An 18,210-nucleotide genomic window follows, 5' to 3' on the forward strand; every position below is an offset into this window, starting at 1 on the left:
ATCAATGCAGCGAAGTCTGAGGCCCTCGATGTCTCCTACCCCAAATCCATACAGGATTCCATCCAGTCCAACTTTCCCTTTGCCTGGCCCTCACAGGGTATCAAATACTTAGGAATTCCTATTCATAGAGACCTCTCCCGTCTATGTTATCTTAATTTTGGGCCCTTTATTGAACAACTCCATACAGACCACGGTTGGCAAGTTAGAACTGTAAGATTCACTACGTGAACCACTGATGTTTTGTGGAAAAGCACATGTACACTGTGTTCCAAATTATTATGCAAAAAGAGTTTAGGAGTGATAAGGTAAGAATTTTTTTGTTTGTCAGTTAAACTCATTGATGGTGATGTGTGTCAGGGCTCTTTATATCACTGTAAGCAATTGCAGACACCTGTGCTAATTAGTTTGGCAGGTGTGTCCAATGAAAGGCAAGACTACTTAAGAAGGCTGTCCCACATTATTAAGCAGCCTACATTTTCTGCCAAAATGGGAAAGAAAAAGGATGTGTCGGCTGCTGAGAAGCAACAAATTGTGGAGTGTTTAGTAGAGATGAGCGTTGTTCGGCTCGAACTGTTCGCCAATCTCAAATTCGAGCTGTTTTGGGCGGTGTTCGAGCCGTTCGGCGAACGCGAACTATTTGAAAAAAGTTCGGCTGTTCGAGGTTATGTTCGATAACTGTTCGTGCACCAAAATCAATACTGGATTTTTCTCAGTAATGATGAAAATTAATGTTAATACGCAGTTTGAGTGTACAGCGGGGCGGGGGGAGGGGCAGGGGATGGATCTCTGCAGGAATAATGAAGATCTCCATTTTTTTTTTCTCTTTCCCGCATTTACAGTGGGGAGGTGCAATCTGTCAGCCTATCAGCAGCGCACACACGGAGCAAAGTGCTTTTTTTCACACAAGCAAGGGCATGTGTCATTGGCAGTGTATGTCACATGTCCTTGCCCTAGAAGACCCAGCCATTTTCCCAGTCGCCACCATTTTCTCACTGCTGCAGCTGCGTGTTAGACGGCACCGCTGTTGCTGTGTGCGCTATACCTTGTTAATCTCAAGCCAATTTTTGCACAAATCTACAGATAGCTTGGGAGTAGGGAATAGTTGTGATTGCAGTCATTTTAAGGACTAGGTTACAGCATTTCCTACGACTTTTATCAGGCAGGTCTGTGCTCTTAAATAGATAGGTTGTGGGAGTAAAGACTAATTGTAATTGCAGTCCTTTTCAGGTCTAAGTTACATCAGTTCCAATCAGTTTTTGCCAGGCAGGGCTGTGCCCATGCTGTGCAAGTTTTTTTCACAGCATTTGGCTAAATCTAGCAAAGCTAATCCTTTATGGCCTATTGCAGAGTGTGTTAGTCAGTGGAGTAGCCTGTGTTGCAAGTTACACCACCTGTGTATAGAATACCAATTTTTTTACTGCACCTATTGAAGTAAAACCTTTTGGGCATAGCATAATTCTATTAGTCCATCTATACTGACCTCCATAAGGTTGCAAATTGAATATAATTTTTTTCTGCATCTAGCTCTGAAAAAATATTTGGCCTTCTAGCTGTGTGTGGGACTTGTTCTATTAGGCCATCTATACTGACCTCCATCAGGTTGCAAACTGAATATAATTTTTTTCTGCATCTACCTCTGAAAAAATATTTGGCCTTCTAGCTGTGTGTGGGACTTGTTCTATTAGTCCATCTATACTGACCTCCATCACGTTGCTAATTGAATATAATTTTTTTCTGCATCTAGCTCTGAAAAAATATTTGGCCTTCTAGCAGTGTGTGGGACTTGTTCTATTAGTCCATCTATACTGACCTCCATCACGTTGCAAATTGAATATAATTTTTTTCTGCATCTAGCTCTGAAAAAATATTTTGGCTTCTAGCAGTGTGTGGGACTTGTTCTATTAGTCCATCTATACTGAACTCCATCAGGTTGCAAATTGAATATAATTTTTTTCTGCATCTAGCTCTGAAAAAATATTTGGCCTTCTAGCAGTGTGTGGGACTTGTTCTATTAGTCCATCTATACTGACCTCCATCAGGTTGCAAACTGAATATAATTTTTTTCTGCATCTACCTCTGAAAAAATATTTGGCCTTCTAGCAGTGTGTGGGACTTATTCTATTATTCCATCTATACTGACCTCCATCAGGTTGCAAATTGAATATAATTTTTTTGTGCATCTAGCTCTGAAAAAATATTTGGCCTTCTAGCAGTGTGTGGGACTTGTTCTATTAGTCCATCTATACTGACCTCCATCAGGTTGCAAACTGAATATAATTTTTTTCTGCATCTAACACAGACAATAGTTTTTTCCTAATACCACAGTTTGGCCACTCAGCTCTGCTCGGTTCCCATCCATTGTTTTTTTGTGCAAACAACTCCAGAGTTGTGAATTAGTTAACCATCAAAATGAGTGGAAAAAGGCTGCTGGTGGAAAGGGGAATAGGCATGTTGGGAAGGGGAAAAAAGGTTGTGTCCGTGGAGTAGGTGTTAAAGCAACAGTAACATCTGCAGAAGAAAGACCATCTTCCAGCAAATCTAAAATGTCTACTTCTTTTGGCGGACAATGTGATAAGATCCCTTTCTTACGGCCACGCCAATCGCTACAAATTCTAGATGAGGCACTAAAACAGCAGGTGCTTCAACGGATATCAAGTGCTCCTTTAAGTGGGCTTTCCTCCACATCAACTTCAACATCACAAATACTCCAGTCCTCAGAGGTGTCACCCCAATCGCACTTGCTTCCTCACAGCTCCCAAATCTCCAGCTGCCAGTCTGAGTATGAGGTAGAACAGATGGTTGAGTCTGCAGAGCTGTTTACTCATACTATAGCCTGGGAATCAGAGGTCGGCTCCAGCGCTTCTGTGAATCCAGACGAGGAAATGATCTGTACTGATGCCCAGAATCTTTATGAGTAGGATCCAGGACCAGACGCAGAAGGTTCTGACCATAATGTAGACTCTCATTCCCAAAGTGTAACTCCTGTTGGTGGAGACAATGAGGAAGACGATGATGAGACTGAAATAACTGATTGGAGCGACAACTTTAGTTTTTTGTCAGGGCAGGAACGGGTTGGCTCTGAGGATGACGGGTGTGATAACACACAGGGTGATGATGATGAGGTTGGAGATCCCACTTACTGTCAACCCACAGTCAGCCAAGAGATGAGGTCAGCAGAGGAGGTGGAGGAGGATGCTAGTGACGACGAGGTCAGGTTGCGCCTTCCCGGACAGAGACGTAGTACTGGAATCACGTCAACAACTGCATCCTCAAATACAACTCTGCCTCTGACCACAAGTCGTGGTGGCTCTTCAGGTCGCATGGGTGCTAAGCCTTGCATAGCCTGGGCATTTTTTCAGATCGATAAAGATGACCCAACTCGTGTTATCTGTAACATTTGTCAACAAAAGCTAAGTAGAGGCCTAAAAAGACATAGTTTGAGTACTTCATGCATGAAAAGGCACATGGACATGAAGCATAATTTGCAGTGGGAAGCTCACTGTGCTACAATGCGGCCTAGCCGGCCGGGCCAACCACCGTCTGCCCCATCTTGTTCATCCTCTGTGACTGGGGGGACAGCAGTCACACCTGTTTTGGGACGCAGACCTGCCACCTCTTTACCGGCAACTGCCAGCGTGATTGGCAGGTCATCATTTTCTTTGGAGGTGGTAACACCAGCTGGTGTTGAGCGCTGTCCGACATCGATAGCACCACCTTTGGATCAAGGCAACCTAACATGTCCGCCTGCATCTTCCTCACAGACCGGCAGTTTGCCGGGGACACCTTTATCAACCCCGTGTAAGCACAACAGCCAGCCCTCAGTCCCTCAGATGTGGACAAGTAAAAGACCATTTCCTCCTAGCCATGAGAAAGCTAAGAGGTTGAATTTCACCATCTGCAAGCTCTTGGCTACAGAAATGCTGCCTTTCCGCCTGGTGGACACAGAGGATTTTCGAGACCTTATGTCCGTCGCAGTGCCTCAGTACCAGATGCCCAGTTGCCACTACTTCTCAAAGAAAGGTGTGCCTGCGCTCCACCAGCATGTCGCCCACAACATCACCGCTTCTTTGAGAAACTCTGTGTGTGACAGGGTGCATTTCACCACAGACACTTGGACGAGTATTCATGGACAGGGGCGTTACATGTCGCTGACAGGGCACTGGGTAACTATGGTGACAGCAGGACAAGGGGCTGCTGTCCAAGTGTTGCCGTCCCAACAAGTTGTGCTTCAATCCTCTTTATGTCAAAGTTCCTCCACAGCTTCTGCCTCCTCAACCTCCTCTCGGTCCTCCACCTGCACCCAAAGCCTGTCTGGTCATGCCACAAGCTTTCTAACTGCGCAGAAGGGATCCTGCACACCTCCTTACTATGCTGGCAGTAGGGCTCAACGTCATCAGGCGGTTTTTTCTTTGAAATGTCTGGGAAATGTGAGTCACACAGCTGAGAAGTTGTGGTCAGCTCTGGAGACCCAGTTTCATGAATGGTTGTCTCCACTGGACCTGCAACCAGGCAAGGCCGTGTGCGACAGTGCTGCAAACCTCGGTGCGGCCCTTAGCCGGGGCAATGTCACACACGTGCCTTGTATGGCTCACGTGTTGAACCTGGTTGTACAGCAATTTTTAGCCCACTATCCCTGACTAGATGGCCTTCTGCAGAGGGCACGGTCGCTGTGTGCTCACTTCCACCGTTCGCATCCCGCAGCTCAGCGACTTACATCTCTACAGAAGTCGTTGGGCCTGCCACTTCACCGGCTAAAATGCGATGTGCCTACCCGGTGGAATTCAACTCTGCACATGTTGCAGCGACTGTGGCAGCACCGACAAGCCCTGGTGCAATACGTTCTGATGTATAGACTGGGCCAACGGGATCCAGAGGTGGGGCAAATCACGCTGGAGGAGTGGTCTCAGATCAGGGACCTATGCACCCTTCGGCACAGTTTTGAAATGGCGACGAAGATGTTTAGTGCTGACGATGCCATTATCAGCATGACTATTCCGGTGATTTACATGCTGGAGCACATGTTAAACAGAATTCGGAGTCAGGTGGTGGCACAAGAGGAGGTGGAGGAAGTAGAGGAGGAGGAGTTGTATGCGGAAGGGCTAACTTCTGCAAGGTCCAGTCGGTCGGCAGCACCAAGGCGGCAGGCATGTGAGGGTGGGGGAGATGGTTTTACCAGGGTGCATGGTAGCAGCCAAACTAGTGAGGAAGGTGCAGGAGCCCAGGAAGAAGTGGAGGACGAATTGATGGAAGACTCATCAGATGAGGGAGACCTTGATCACATTTCTGTTGTGCAAGGTTGGAGGGAGAGGACAGAGGAAGGAAGCATGATTGTTACCTCGCCACCAACACAACAGGGACTTGGTGCTCCTGGATGCGCAAGACGCATGAGTGCCTTCTTGCTGCACTACCTGCAACATGACCCTCGAATTGGGAGAATTAGAAATAATCCTGACTGCTGGGTTGCCACACTGTTAGATCCCCGGTACAAAAGTAAATTTGCAGAAATAATTCCTGCCATAGAAAGGGATGCACGCATGCAGGAGTATCAGCAGAGACTGTTGCAGAATCTTACATGTGCTTTTGCACAAAACACCAGTGGTGCATTGAGTGAATCTCACAGTTCCAACTTGCCAACCGTGGGACCGTCGAGTGTTCAGCATTCAAATCGTAACAGAAACAGTATCTGCTGGTAACATCAATTTTGCGTAATCCTTTCACAACTTTTTTAGCTCATCCTTTGCAAGGCCACAGGAGACAAGAAGTCTGACACATAGTCAACGCCTAGAGACGATGGTACTGGAGTATCTCCAAGTAAACACTGAAGCCATGACTGTGTCACTGGACTCTTGCTCTTTTTGGGCTTCCAATCTGGATAAATGGCCGGAGCTCGCCACTCATGCCTTGGAGATCTTGTCATGCCCCACAGCCAGCGTTCTGTCTGAACGTGTGTTCAGCGCTGCTGGTGGTGTGCTGACAGATAAGCGCACGCGGCTCTCCACTGAGAATGTAGACAGACTCACGTTCATAAAGATGAACAAATCATGGATCCGAAATGACTTTTCTTCCCCTGTGTCATCCTGGGGAGAGTAAAAGCTTGATGATTGGTTAAAATCACCTCACCAACCATTTTAAGCTTTCAAATTACTAATCATGTTTATCTGTATTTTGGCTGGAAAATTATTTGGACTTTGTAGCAGTGTGCAGTACTGATTCTATTAGGCCATCTATACTAAGCTCTACCAGATTTAAAATTACTAATCATGTTTATCTGTATCTTGGCTGGAAAATAATTTGGGCTTTGTAGCAGTGTGCAGTACCGATTCTATTAGGCCATCTATACTAAGCTCCACCAGATTTAAAATTAATAATAATTTTTAGCTGCATCTAGCCCGCAAAATAATTTTGGGGCTCCGAGATGCGCAAGACACATAAGTGCCTTCTTGCTGCACTACCTGCAACATAACCCTCAGATTGTCAGAATTCGAAGTAATCCTGACTACTGGGTTGCCACACTCTTAGATCCACCACACTCTTCGATCAACCTTTACATTTTAATAAAGAACAAAAAAATGGTCATTTTTGAAATTATAAGCATTAGCAGGTTATTAGAAACTGAAATAAAACAGTTTTCAACTCAAAACTTTATTCTAGGTGATATTACATTTGCACATAGGACCCCTTTTTCGAAAGGAGCTTCTGAACTCTCTCGTCCATTGAATTTGTCAGGTTTTGGATGGTTTCTGCTTCAATTGTTTTGCATGAGGACAGAATACCCTCCCAGAGCTGTTGCTTAGATGTGAACTGCCTCCCGCCATCATAGACAATCCTTTTGATGATGCTCCAGAGGTTCTGAATGGGGTAGACGTCAGTGGAGCATGGGGGTCACACCATAAGTTTGTCCCCTTTTATGCCCATATCAGCCAGAGATGCAGATGTGTTATGTGCAGCATGAGACGGTGCATTATCATGCATGAAAATGATCTTGCTGTGGAATACACGGTTCTTCTTCTTGAACCATGGCAGGAAGTGCTGTTTGAGAAACTCCACATACATTATGGAGTTCATCTTTACCCCTTCAGGGATCCTAATGGGGCTGACAATCTCTCTCCCAATGATTCCAGCCCAAAACATTACTCCACCTCCTCCTTGTTGGCGCTCTAGCCGTGTTTGCGTGGAGTGTCCATCAACCAGCCATCCTCCACTCCATCTATCTGGACCATCGAGCGTTGTACGGCACTGCTCCGTGAACAAAACAGTTTTGAAATCAGTCTTCATGTAATGTTTGGCCCACTGGAGCCATTTCTGCTTGTGTGCAGTGGATAGAGGAGGTCGACAGGATGGCGTATGCACAGCTGCAAACCTCTGAAGGACCCTGCATCTTGTTGTTCTGGGGACGTTGGAGGCACCAGCAGCTTCAAAAACTTGTCTGCTGCTATGACAAGGCTTTTTTGCCGCTGCTCTTTTAACCTGACGTAATTGCCTGTAGGAAAGAGTCCTCAATTTGCCCTTATCAGCACGCACATGTGTGTACTGTGAATCAGCTACATCCTTCTTGATTGCCAAGACACTTCATCCTGATCAGCGCACAATGTTGATTGTAGTCATACCTTGACCTAAACACTCCACAATTTGTTGCTTCTCAGCAGCCAACACATCCTTTTTCTTTCCCATTTTGGCAGAAAATGTAGGCTGCTTAATAATGTGGGACAGCCTTCTTAAGTAGTCTTGCCGTTCATTGGACACACCTGCCAAACTAATTAGCACAGGTGTCTGCAATTGCTTACAGTGATATAAAGAGCCATGACACACATCACCATCAATGAGTTTAACTGACAAACAAACAAATTCTTCCCTTGTCACTCCTAAACACTTTTTGCATAATAATTTGGAACACAGCGTACATGTGCTTTTCCACAAAACACCAGTGGTTCACGTAGTGAATCTTACAGTTCTAACTTGCCAACCGTGGTCTGTATGGAGTTGTTCAATAAAGGGCCCAAAATTAAGATAACATAGACGGGAGAGGTCTCTATGAATAGGAATTTCGAAGAATTTGATACCCTGTGAGGGCCAGGCAAAGGGAAAGTTGGACTGGATGGAATCCTGTATGGATTTGGGGTAGGAGACATCGAGAGCCTCAGACTTTGCTGCATTGATTTTAAAATTTGACCATGTAACAAAGTGATCTATTTCAGCCATAACAGCCGGGATGGATATATGTGATTGAGTGATATATACTAGGACATCATCAGCAAATGCAGAGCACTTGTACTCGGTGCCTTCCACCTCAATCCACCTAATATTGGGGTTATGGCGAATTGATGAGAGCAGGTGCTCCATCACTAGGATGTATAAGAGAGGGGACAGAGGACATTCCTGCCTTGTCCCATTGGTGATTATGAAAGGTGATGAAAATGTTCTGACGCGCCCCCTGGGCCTTGGGACATCCGGAGCCGGACCCTTTTTGGTGGATGCTGGTGGTTGTAGTCTCCGTGGCAGCGACCCGGTTCCGTGGCTCAGGGCGGTCAAACCAGTGGCGGATTTATTTATTTGGTTTTGATGTTTAAATGTCCGACTACGCCACCCGTGGATTGCGGTCAGAGTGAACCGCCGCTGCAGGGCAGACCGCTGAGGCTGGTGTAGTGGGTGCAGCAGAGCATAGCATAACTCCCCACGGGAGGAGTATAGCCTCAGTGCAGTGTATGCGGAGGATGGGGGTGATGGTGCAGGGCAGCAGCAGTAACGACACGGAGTCAGTGATGCAGTCCAGGGCCGTTACTCACAGTTCTTATTATCCAGACCACTTCTGCAGGTAACGACTGCCCACGTCGTACTGTGCTCACCAGGTGAGGGGCTCAGACAACTCCCAGATAACTTTGGAGCACTTTGTCTGGCCTTTCTTACCAACCCTTCTGTCTGGCTGCCTCGTGCCTCCTCTTGGTAAACTTGGCGCCAGTTTCCCTGACCCTATGTGCTGCCCTCATAGTGGGTGTAGAGAGGGGCTGCGCCACATAAAATGTCACAGCCTCCGGTTTCTAGCTGAGGGTCGTTTCCCTCCTCCACTAGTTTCGGGGACCGGTCTCCCCCTTTGGCCTGACCCCTCCACGCAGGTGGATTCAGGCGTGCGGTGGCGACTCGCCCATCCACACCCCTGGGATCCCTTCGTTCTTCGTTCCTGGAGCCTTCTCCGCTCCTCTTCCTTCCTTCTCCCTCTTCCAGGCCTGGGCCTCTGTTACTAGGCCCGCCTCTGGAGCAGAGCTCATGCAGAGCCCCTGCTCCCTGTCACTTCTGCTCAGACTTCTCTGCACTGAACTAAGATGGTGCCCACCTTTTATACTCCCTTCTCAATGCACCCAGGAGCTGTTCCTCCCTGCTCCTGCACTACAGGGTTCCCCTTCCTCAGTGTTCCCTCCCCCCACTCCAGCCAGGGACAGGGACTGTCGTGCCCATCTCAGGGGCATATTGGTCGCCTTGCCCCACGGCAATGTGGTGTAATGCATGCAGGTGTTGGGGTCCTGATCCACACTCCATCCTTACCTGAGAGTGAGATATCACACCTCTGGGTGAGGTGCAATACCTCTGCTGCAACCGAGCCCTCGGGGTGCTACAGTTCCATTTATCTTCAGCCTTGGTGACGCAATGCGATACAGGGCCGTGATTTTGGCTATAAAAGGGTCCCCTAGACCCCTACCCCAAGCTTCTTAAGAGAATAATATATGGCATGCCAGGAGACTCTATGGAATGCTTTCTCAGCATCCAACGAGAGTATCTAATTACAAATTTTTAACTGCATCTAGCCCAGGAAATATTTTGTGCCTAGTAGCAGTGTCTGCTAGTCAGCGGATTATCCCGGCTGTTAATCAAACTACACCACCTGTAGTTTGGACACTTAATTTTTTCAAAGGAAATGCTTCGGGACCACGGGATACTCAGTGAAGAGCATCAGGAGGCACCCCAAGGCATAGGGGCTGGGACTGGCGGTAGGACGCCTTTGCGGTGGAGAGCCAAGCTCGATCCTTATTAAGCTTTTTAACTGCCTCAGCTTTAGTGACGCTACTGGAGCTGGAATTACGCGGCTGCTGGCATGAGACTTGCCATTCAATAGATCCTTGTAAAAGGATTTAAAGTGTATTCATTCAAATTAGAGAGACAATTTAAATTAAAAAGCTTAGAGCTGCCTCCACCACAGGGGGGCCCGCTCGACCCAACAGCGGACAGGCACCAGTATTGGGAGAGGGAGGCTGGCCGTCAGGGTCCACCGCGGCTCTGGCACAAACGGAGGTGGCACGGGCAGGAACGGACTGACCGTGTCGGCTTCTCACTTTTTGGATTTAAGAAGGGCATGACATGCCTATATCTGTGTCTCCCCCTCCTTTTACTCCTCCACCTCTTCTTTTCGCATGACTATATGTACTTGTCACTTTTCCATGTGTTAGTTATGTCTTCTGAGCAGTTTGTCAGCTTTTGGACATCTTTGAAGGTGTTTTCTATGTGTTTCTATGTGTTTTTGTTTGCCTGCCATTGGTTTTAACGGTATTCGAAGGTGTTCGACGTACAGTTCGATGAACAGTTCGGCGAAGACAAAGGTGTTCGACGAACCGAACCGAACTCGAACACTACGGGGGTAGCTCAACACTAGTGTTTAGGTCAAGGCATGACTACAGTCAACATTGCCAAGACACTTCATCCTGATCATCGCACAATCGAGAAGTATGTACCTGATTCACAGTACACATGTGTGCGTGCTGATAAGTGAAAATTGTGGACTCTTTCCTACAGGCAATTACGTCAGGTTAAAAGAGCAGCGGCAAAAAAGCCTTGTCATAGCAGCAGACAAGTTTTTGAAGCTGCTGGTGCCTCCAACGTCCCCAGAACAACAAGATGCAGGGTCCTTCAGAGGTTTGCATCTGTGCGTAAGCGATCCTGTCGACCTCCTCTATCCACTGTACGCAAGCAGAAACGGCTCCAGTGGGCCAAACAATACATGAAGACTGACTTCAAAACTGTTTTGTTCACTGTTGAGTGCCGTGCAACGCTCAATGGTCCAAATGGATGGAGTGGAGGATGGCTGATTGATGGACACCCCATGCAAACACGGCTACGGCGCCAACAAGGAGGAGGTGGAGTAATGTTTTGGGCTGGAATCATGGGGAGAAAGATTGTCGGCCCCTATAGAATCCCTGAAGGGGTAAAGATAAATTCCATAATGTATGTGGAGTTTCTCAAACAGCATTTCCTGCCATGGTTAAGAAGAAGAACCGTGTATTCCGCAGCAAGATCATTTTCATGCACGATAATGCACCTTCTCATGCTGCACATAACACATCTGCATCTCTGGCTGATATGGGCATAAAAGGGGACAAACTTATGGTGTGACCCCCATGCTCCCCTGACCTCAACTCCATTGAGAACCTCTGGAGCATCATCAAAATTATTGTCTATGATGGCAGGAGGCAGTTCACATCTAATCAAGAGATCTGGGAGGGTATTCTGTCCTCATGCAAAAAAATTGAAGCAGAAACCATCCAAAACCTGACAAATTCAATGGACGAGAAAGTTCAGAAGCTCCTTTCGATCAAGGGGTCCTATGTGCAAATGGAACATCACCTAGAATAAAGTTTTGAGTTGAAAACCATTTGATTTCAGTTTCTAATAACCTGCTAATGCTTATAATTTCAAAAATTACCATTTTTTTGTTCTTTATTAAAATGAAAAGGTTGATCGAAGAGTGTGGGGGATCTAAGAGTGTGGCAACCCAGTAGTCAGGATTATTTCGAATTCTGACAATCTGAGGGTCATGTTGCAGGTAGTCCAGCAAGAAGGCACTCATGTGGCTTGCGCATCTAGGAGCCCCAAAATTATTTTCCGGGCTATATGCAGCTAAAAATTATTATTAATTTTAAATCTGGTGGAGTTTAGTATAGATAGCCTAATAGAATCAGTACTGCACACTGCTTCAAGGCCCAAATCATTTTCCAGCCAAGATACAGATAAACATGATTAGTAATTTTAAATCTGGTGGAGTTTAGTATAGATGGCCTAATAGAATCAGTACTGCACACTGCTACGTGGCCCAAATTATTTTCCAGCCAAGATACAGATAAACATGATTAGTAATTTGAAAGCTTAAAATGGTTGGTGAGGTCATTTTAACAAATCATTAACCTTTTACTCTCCCCAGGATGACACAGGGATAGATAAGTCCTTTCGTATCCATGATTTGTTCATCTTTATGAACGTGAGTCTGTCTACATTATCAGTGGAGAGCCGCATGCTCTTATCTGTCAGCACACCACCAGCAGCGCTGAACACACGTTCAGACAGAGCGCTAGCTGCAGGGCATGACAAGATCTCCAAGGCGTAAGTGGCGAGCTCAGGCCATTTATCCAGATTGGAAGCCCAAAAAGAGCAAGGGTCCAGTGACACAGTCATGGCTTTAATGTTTACTTGGAGATACTCCTGTACTATCGTCTCTAGGAGTTGACTATGTGTCACACTTCTTGTCTCCTGTAGCCTTGCAAAGTATGGGCTAAAAAAGTGGTGAAATGATTCTGCAAAATTGATGTTACCAGCAGATACTGTGTTTCTGTTATGGTTTGAGTGCCGAACACTCGACGGTCCCATGGTTGGCTAGTTGGAACTGTGAGATTCACTACGTGCACCACTGGTGTTTTGTGGAAAAGCACATGTAAGATTCTGCAACCGTCTCTGCTGATACTCCTGCATGCGTGCATCCCTTTCTATGGCAGGAATAATTTCTGCAAATTTACTTTTGTATCAGGGATCTAACAGTGTGGCAACCCAGTAGTCAGGTTTATTTCTAATTCTCACAATTCGAGGGTCTTGTTGCAGGTAGTGCAGCAAGAAGGCACTCATGTGTCTTGCGCATCCAGGAACACCAAGTCCCTGTTGTGTTGGTGGCATGGTAACAATCATGCCTTCTTCTTTTGCCCACTCCCCCCAACCTCGCACAACAGAAATGTTATCAAGGTCTCCCTCATCTGATGAATCTTCCATCAGTTCGTCCTCCACTACTTCCTGGGCTCCTGCACCTTCCTCACTAGTTTGGCTGCTACCTTTCGCCCTGGTAAAACCATCTCCCCCACCCTCACATGCCTGCCGCCTTGGTGCTGCCGACCGTCTGGACCTTGCAGAGGTTAGCCCTTCCGAAAATAACTCCTCCTCCTCTACTTCCTCCACATCGTCTTGTGCCACCACTTGACTCCGAATTCGTTTTAACATGTGCTCCAGCATGTAAATCACCGGAATAGTCATGCTGATAATGGCATCGTCAGCACTAAACATCTTCGTCGCCATTTCAAAACTGTGCAGAAGGGTGCATAGGTCCCTGATCTGAGACCACCCCTCCAGCATGATTTGCCCCACCTCTGGATCTCGTTGGCCCAGGCTATACGTCAGAACATATTGCACCAGGGCTTGTCGGTGCTGCCACAGTTGCTGCAACATGTGCAGAGTTGAATTCCACCGGGTAGGCACATCACATTTTAGCCGGTGAAGTGGCAGGCCCAACGACTTCTGTAGAGATGTAAGTCGCTGAGCTGCGGGATGCGAACGGCGGAAGTGAGCACACAGCGACCGTGCCCTCTGCAGAAGGCCATCTAGTCCGGAATAGTGGGGTAAAATTTGCTGGACAACCTGGTTCAACACGTGAGCCATACAAGGCACGTGTGTGACATTGCCCTGGCGAAGGGCCGCACCCAGGTTTGCAGCATTGTCGCACATGGCCTTCCCTGGTTTCAGGTCAAGTGAAGACAACTGTTCATGAATCTGGTTCTCCAGAGCTGACCACAACTCCTCAGCTTTGTGACTCACATTTCCCAGACATTTCAAAGTAAAAACCGCCTGATGACATTGAGCCCTGCTGCCAGAATAGTAAGGAGGTGTGCAGGATCCCTTCTGCGCAGTTAGAAAGCTTGTGGCATGACCAGACAGGCTTTTGGTGCGGGTGGAGGACGGAGAGGAGGTTGAGGAGGCAGAAGCAGTGGAGGAACTTCGAGATAAAGAGGATTGACGCACAACTCTTCGGTATGGCAAGACTTGGACAGCAGCCCCTTGTCCTGCTGTCACCATAGTTACCCAGTGCCCAGTCAGCGACATGTAACCCCCCTGTCCATGCCTACTCGTCCAAGTGTCTGTGGTGAAATGCACCCTGCCACACACAGAGTTTCTCAAAGAAGCGGTGATGTTGTGTGCGACATGCCGGTGGAGCGCAGGCACACCTTTCTTTGAGAACTAGTGGCGACGGGGCATCTGGTACTGTGGCACTGCGACGGACATAAGGTCTCGAAAATCCTCTGTGTCCACCAGGCGGAAAGGCAGAATTTCTGTAGCCAAGAGCTTGCAGATGGTGAAATTCAACCTCTTTGCTTTCTCATGGCTAGGAGGAAATGGTCTTTTACTTGTCCACATCTGAGGGACCGAGGGCTGGCTGTTGTGCTTAGACAGAGTTGAGAAGGGTGTCCCCGGCAAACTGACGGTCTGTGAGGAAGATGCAGGTGGACATGTTAGGTTGCCTTGATCCAAAGGTGGTGCTATCGATGTCGGACAGCGCTGAACACCAGCTGGTGTTTCCACCTCCAAAGAAAATGATGACCTGCCAATCACGCTGGCTGTTGCGGGTAAAGAGGTGGCAGGTCTATGTCCCAAAACAGGTGTGACAGCTGTCCCCCTAGTCACAGAGGATGAAAAGGCCGCGGATGGACAAGATGTGGCAGACGGTGGTTGGCCCAGCCGGCTAGGCCACATTGTAGCACAGTGAGCTTCCCACTGCAACTTATGCTTCATATCCATATGCCGGTTAATGCATGAAGTACTCAAACTATGTCTTTTTTGGCCTCTACTTAGCTTTTGCTGACAAATGTTACAGATAACATGAGTTGGGTCATCCTTATCGATCTGAAAAAATGCCCAGGCTATGCAAGGCTTAGCACCCATGTGACCTGAAGAGCCACCACGACTTGTGGTCAGAGGCAGAGTTGTGTTTGAGGATGCAGTTGTTGACGTGCTTCCAGTCCTACGTCTCTGTCCAGGGAGGCTCAACCTGACCTCGTCGTCACTAGCATCCTCCTCCACCTCCACTGCTGACCTCATCGACTGGCTGACTGTGGGTTGACAGTAAGTGGGATCTCCAACCTCATCATCATCACCCTGTGTGTTATCACACCCGTCGTTCTCAGAGCCAACCTCTTCCTGCCCTGACAAAAAACTCAAGTTGTCGCTCCAATCAGGTATTTGAATCTCATCATCGTCTTCCTCATTGTTTCCACCAACAGGAGTTACAGTTTGGGAATGAGGGTCTACATTATGGTCAGAACCTTCTGCTTCTGTTCCTGGATCTGACTCATAAAGATTCTGGGCATCAGTGCAGATCATTTCCTCATCTGGATTCACAGAAGCTCTGGAGCCAACCCCAGGCTATAGTATGAGTAAACAGCTCTGTAGACTCAACCATCTGTTCTACCCCATACTCAGATGGGCAGCTGGAGACTTGGGAGCTGTGAGGAAGCAAGTGCGATTGGGATGACATCTCTGAGAACTGGAGTATTTGTGATGTTGAAGTTGAGGTGGAGGAGAGCCCACTTAATGGAGCACTTGATATCCATTGAAGCACCTGCTGCTTTTGTGCCTCATCTGGAATTTGTAGCGATTGGCATGGCCGTAAGAAAGGGATCTTATCACATTGTCCGCTAAAAGAAGTAGACATCTTAGTTTGGCAGGAAGATGGTCTTACTTCTGCAGATGTTACTGTTGCTTTAACTCCTACCCCATGGACACAACCTTTTTTTCCCTTCCCAACACGTCTATTCCCCTTTCCACCAGCAGCAGGCCTTTTGCCACTCATTTTGGTGGTTAACTAATTGGCAACTATAGAGTTGTTTGCACAAAAAACAATGGATGGGAACCGAGCAGAGCTGAGTGGCCAAACTGTGGTATAAGCCCAAAATTATTGGCTGGGTTAGATGCAGTAAAACAATTTTATTACATACACATGTGGTGGAGGTGAGTATAGATGGACTAATAGAACAAGTCCCACACACTGCTACAAGCCCAAGTATTTTTTCAGAGCTAGATGCAGAAAAAAATTATTTTGAATTTGCAACCTGGTGGAGGTTAGTATAGATGGACTAATAGAACAAGTCCCACACACTGCTATAAGCCCAAATATTTTTACAGAGCTAGATGCAGATAAAAATTATTTTGAATTTGCAACCTTGTGGAGGTTAGTATAGATGGACTAATAGAACAAGTCCCACGCACTGCTACAAGCCCAAATATTTTTCATAGCTAGATGCAGATAAAAATTATTTTGAATTTGCAACCTGGTGGAGGTTAGTATAGATGGACTAATAGAACAAGTCCCTCACACTGCTACAAGCCCAAATATTTTTTCAGAGCTAGATGCAGATAAAAATTATTTTGAATTTGCAACCTGGTGGAGTTTAGTATAGATGGACTAATGGAATGATGCTATGCCCAAAAGGTTTTACTTGGCTAGGTGCAGTAAAAAAAATTGTATTCTATACACAGGTGGTGTAGCTTGCACCACAGATAGGCTACTCCACTGACTAACACACACTGCAAGAGGACAAAAAGGAATTGCTTAGCTAGATTTAGACAAATGCTGTGAAAAAAACTTGCACAGCACTGACTGGCACAGATCTGCCTGGCAAAAATTGATAGAAACTGATTTAACCTAGCCCTCAAAAGGACTGCAATTACAATTAGTCTTTACTCCCAACCTATCTATTTAAGAAGACAGACCTGCCTGATAAAAAGTCGTAGGAAATAATGTAACCTAGTCCTCAAAAGGACTGCAATCACAACTATTCCCTACTCCCAAGCTATCTGTAGATTTGTGCGAAAATTGGCTTGAAATGAACTCTCAAAGTATAGCGCACACAGCAACAGCGTTGTCATCTAACACGCAGCTGCAGCAGTGAGAAAATGGTGGCTATGTGGAAAATGGCTGGGTCTTATAGGGCAAGGACATGTGACATACACTGCAATGACACATGCCCTTGCTTGTGTGAAAAAAGGCAGTTTGCTCCGTGTGTGCGCTGCTCATAGGCTGACAGATTGCACCTCCCCACTGTAAATGCGGGAAAGAGAAAAAAAATGGAGATCTTCATTATTTATGCAGAGATCCATCCCCTGCCCCTCCCCCCACCCTGCTGTACACTCAAACTGCGTATTAACATTAATTTTCAGCATTACTGAGAAAAAATCCAGTTATGATTTTGGTCCACAAACAGTTATCGAACATAACCTCGAACAGCCGAATTTTTTTCAAATTGTTCGTGTTTTCTGGACTGCTCAAATACCGCCCAAAACAGCTCGAATTTGAGATTGGCGAACAGTTCGAGTCGAACACCGCTCATCTTTAATTATGATACAAGATAAGTCTATCAATTTGTTCTTGTCAGAATGTTTATCTATATCCCCTATATATTTATATTTGAAATTGGAGCTACTTTGTATTAGACCAGGCAGTCACCTTTTTATTGCACTTAGATCACCTGGCAGGGCACAATAGGGATAGATAGGGACAGCCACCGTCGAGTGGGGGTGCCTAACACACAACAATAGGGTGCCAACCCCCACGTTAGGCAGGATTTGAATAGTGGCGTATCAGTGCTATTTAAGGCCATCATATTATTCTGGGAGTTGTATTGTCTTCTATTAAGATAACACAATATTTGAATACCACAGGATTTTTTGGTGTATTTTTTAAATAATGAAATAAAAGATTATTGTTTTAGAGGAATTATATGTTCACGTTATAGCAATTTCTTCTGGTATATAGTATAGTTTTGGTTCAGACAGCTCTCTTGTTTTTATCATTTTGATCAAAGTTACAAGGAATAAAAGTTGATATTTTCAAGCATCAAAGCCACTTTTTATTGACTAATTAACCCATTAATGACCTGTGATGTACTGTTTTATCATAAGTCGCTGTGGGGTGTATGGATGAGGGCTGGGAAGCGGAGACAGCTTCATACCTGGCAGACTACAGTAACAGAGGCAGCCAAAGTTATCTCTGATAACTGTTGTCACCATGTAGAAGCTAGGATGTATAACACATCTGCGCAATTACACCACATAGATATAAATGTGCATCCTTATTATCTGGGGACATAAATTTGGAATGGAGTTGTACAGAAAAAAAAGAAAAAATATTTCAGAATCAGT

Source organism: Phyllobates terribilis, unplaced genomic scaffold (genome assembly GCF_046119375.1).
Source record: "Phyllobates terribilis strain yellow unplaced genomic scaffold, ASM4611937v1 Scaffold_4__5_contigs__length_816908805, whole genome shotgun sequence".
NCBI lineage: Eukaryota > Metazoa > Chordata > Amphibia > Anura > Dendrobatidae > Phyllobates > Phyllobates terribilis.